A 4,205-nucleotide genomic window follows, 5' to 3' on the forward strand; every position below is an offset into this window, starting at 1 on the left:
TTGATTCCCCACTGAATCTGACGAGAGCTCTCAGAAACACTGCAACTCCAACACGCTCGGATTCATTCGCAGCTGCTTGTGAGACATGTGAGTGGAAAGAGTGGCATTCTGGAATCAGTATTTGATGTCACTTAATCTCTTACATTTAGGGCTTAATTACTTTTGTACAATTTAACATATGTGTTAAAGGCAACAGAAATATTATTTTTTTAGCATGTTAAACAACATTTATAATACAGTTAGCATCTCATGCTGCCTTTATTTTAAAGAAAAAATACAGTCAGTATCATGAGTTCAAAATCTGATTTGCTAAGAAATGTCCAAATTAAATCACAAGAGGAACTGATCAGGTACTACTTTAAAGAGGAAATACTATGCTTTTCTGTCATACATAACTTTATGACATAATATGCTGACATTGAACGTGATCAAAGTTTCAGATAATGAAGTTAATGCACAATGTGTAAAAATAGTTCCTTTGAGAAAAACGCTCAGGCCTTCGACTGATTCCAACACTTGGTTTGCGACAAGCTGATGTCAGTTCGTCATGAATTCCTTTATGTGGTGGTCCTCTCCAGGTCCAGTGTACCCACGGCGTAAAGGTCACTAGTCCATCCACCTGCTCGGTCTGTCTCTGAAGTTGTTCGCCAGCTCCGCTCAGGACTCACAACCACTGGGTGTGGCCTCTTGGAAGTTGGCCAATCAGAAAAAAAGTGGGCTTTCGGGGGGGGGCTTAAAGAGGCAGAGGCTACAACGGCTTGTTTCAAATGATGAACTGAGGGGCAGCACAATGTTCCAGTATACAGTACAATAAATAAGAAGGTTTTTTGAACTGTTAATCATTCAGAGCTACTCAGGTGGAGTCCCAGACTAAAATAAAAATTAAAAAAAAACTGACTGTGCATAAAACTATAGGTTTTCATTTGGGGAAGCAATGATATAATAGTTTTCTGTTAACATCAGACTACTTGTTTGTGACATCACAGCTCCAAAAGGCAAACAGATACGTTTACTGGTGAACACTGTAAAGCATTTAGTAGTGTGAGGAGTTACGAGATGAGAGCAGACCTAAACAGAGTGTGAATCTTGAATGAATGATAATGCTGCACCATGTCTACTGAATGTGTTAACAGGCAAGTCATTACTGACATGTTCACTATATGAACTCCCAAGGTGAAAAAAAGGCATTTGCATTATATGTGCCACTCAACATCTCTGTGTATTTGTAAATGGAAAATAACATTTTAACAATTTGCAATACTTTCTGTTTGCAGTTATTAGAAAGTGTCATGAGCTGTTTGTATTACCAGGAAAAAGACCTACAGCTGCAGTGTGATTTTTTTTTTTTAAACAGTAGCAATAATACAGAGACTGTTTCTGTGTTTCAGTTTTGTCTCAATATGATGATTTCTACTTTCAGCATTGTGCATAGCCATACATCAGCTCTTATAGAGGCTCCAGGCAACAGTCGAAATTTGTACTATTTTGGTTCATCTAGCCAGCAAACCAGCCCACTCAAAGCTCCTTTACGGCCCAAACCACCGTCTCACTGATGTGGTTTCATTTCATCCCATTTCAACCTTCTGATTTAGGTGTAGGATCACTGAAGCAGCATCTTCTCAGCTGACCTGTCTGATGGAGGCTCTCACACCTCGATCTGCTGGAGACTGCCATCCTGCCGTCATATTATGCTAATACAGAGTTCACAGGTCTTCTTATTGTTGGGTGTCTGCTGTAACTCTGCATTGTGTTGTGGTTATAGTGCACACGAGGTCTCTTGTGCATAAATGCCCCCCCCCCATGCCTTCCCAGGGAAAATTAAACTGTGCTGTGAATACATAATGAAACTCCAGAATAAAGAGGAAGTGAAGCTAGCAGAAGTTTTCCAAATAAAATAAGTGCTCCACTTACAGTTGAAATACGCAATATCCCCATGTGTAGTGGACAAATTCTACAGAAACACATCTCAAATGAATTATTAAAAGCAATACCTCCCAGACTGGCACCTATTTCATTTGATCTGACACCTCCTTCATCACTCTCAAAATCTGTATTTACATTTTGTTTAACATTAAATGTTTTCTGTTCTGACATTCTTTTATTTCTCACTGATTTATGCATTAATCTTGTTTGCTTATTCAGGATGCTTTTTAAATCTAATTAAAAAGTCACTCAGGTGAGGCAGCGATGCCTAAAGTGTGAGTTTCGTATTCATTGTACGAGTTAATATTAGTATGATCTGAACCACAGCAAAAAGGAGAAAACTAGCAAAATGTAAAAAATATCACATTCATTGAATTTCTTCAAACCAGTAGGTCAGTGGGACCCTCAGCAGGTCGGGTGAATCAAAGAGAAAATGTAGTGGAACGGACTGAGAGACAGACAGAACACGTCAGCGCGTTTCACAGGTTTCCCAAAGGTGGCCGTTCTTTAGGTTAGGTTAGGTAGTTACTTTGTTAATCCCCGAGGGGAAATGTTTTCTTCACTAAAAATATGGCTACAGTCTGTTTTGACAAAGGTTCCATCAAGCAGCATAGAGCAAATCAGACAGGAAGGAAGTGAGATAAAGGAACAACTTCCAAAATAAAACACCATGACTAGACTCATGATCACATCTCTCCCTTTGTTCTTACAAGTGGGATAAGAAATGCATTCTCTTCCAATGACAGACGTTTTAAAATGTACTGTTAACTTTGTCTCAGCACAAAAAACACAATCTAAAAACAATGCACATAAATAAACTATATAATTAGGAGCTGACTTTCTCAAGATAGAAGCACAAAACTTTAAAAAACAAACAAGAAACCAAATAAACAAGTCAACAAAATAGGGCAGATAAAACACTTTGTACAGAGGACGAAGCAAAACATTTCACTTTCAACTTAATGGTAGTGTAATTGTAACAGATAGGGGATACCATACATTATTATACAGTAAAACATCTACTGAGGACCATGAATGTCTATAGAAAGTTGAATAATAATTCATCAGAAGTTGCAGAAATATTTCAGTCTGGACCAAACTGCTCAATGAGTTATACTTTTCCCAGCTAGCAGAACTAAAAAGTATTATCATATGAAAAAAACAACGTATAAAACCAGCATGTATAAACAAACTTTTGAATTTGTTCTTGTTTTATTTAAACAATTATTTCATCAGAAATATTTAATAACTTAGACAGAATGAAATAATGTAATCCAGGACTATGATTACATCACAGGTACACACTGTGGCTGGGGTCCAACAAGCCTTAATATTAAATGTGGGAGGGAGGGCAATTATATTCAAAATAATCTATTCTAATGATTTAAGATCTCATTTCTCCTGTTGCCCACCTTGTGAAGGACGGTCAAGCTACCTTCTTCATTTCTGTCAGTCATGGTTCGATTTAGACTCCAACTCCAAGAATATACATCTTCCCAACAGACCTTTCCGATCTGACTCTGGCTCGTACCCAAACCTCAGTCTCCACCTTCAAACACAGTCCTCTGCTTCTGCCCACCGTGCCCGCTTCACCTTTCCTGACACCTCCTCTATCTCTGTGTATCCCTTCATCAAGTTTCTTTCTTCTTGGCCCTTTCCCCTTTCTATTCCCCTCGGGGTTTATCTGCTCCTCTGAAAGTGGTCTTTAAAGACACAAGTCCACAGGTCAGCTGCTGCATGAGTCTCATTGTGTGCCAAAAGTTTGATTCATTGCAGCCATCCTTTTTTCTATAAAAGAACCTCTTCTACTTTTTTTTTTTTTAATGACACAGGGGGGGCCTATGTTTCTGACAGAGCTCAAGAGGGTGTGATTTTATTCCCAGCGCCAACTTCACAATGTCCTTCGGCGTACTTTACCCTTCACCAAGTCTGACCTACATATCTCATGTTGTTCATGTTTCTCACTAGACGGTGTTGATAAAAGGCTTTTCTTATTTGACACACACCCGCAAAATAAAAGTGTATTTTTCCCTTCTTATTATTTTTAGTTGTGGTTAATTAAGTTTCTCCCTGCATGGGTTTTGATGGAGAGAGCTCGACTTTTACATCAAAAAGTGTTTGTTGTGTGATTGTACAGACCACCGCTGAAATGCTTGAAATAAATGGGTGGTTTTATAAAGAAAAAGGAAGAAATTAATCTACCACATAGACAATTAAAGTGGTTTTATACTTTTCTTTCTTGAGTGTCCTCATTCAGTCGGAGCCTTTGAGCTTTCAAAGAA

The sequence above is a fragment of the Embiotoca jacksoni genome, unplaced genomic scaffold (assembly GCF_022577435.1).
Source record: "Embiotoca jacksoni isolate LCO1_2020_lvr unplaced genomic scaffold, fEmbJac1.0.p SCAF_17, whole genome shotgun sequence".
In the NCBI taxonomy this organism is placed as follows: domain Eukaryota; kingdom Metazoa; phylum Chordata; class Actinopteri; family Embiotocidae; genus Embiotoca; species Embiotoca jacksoni.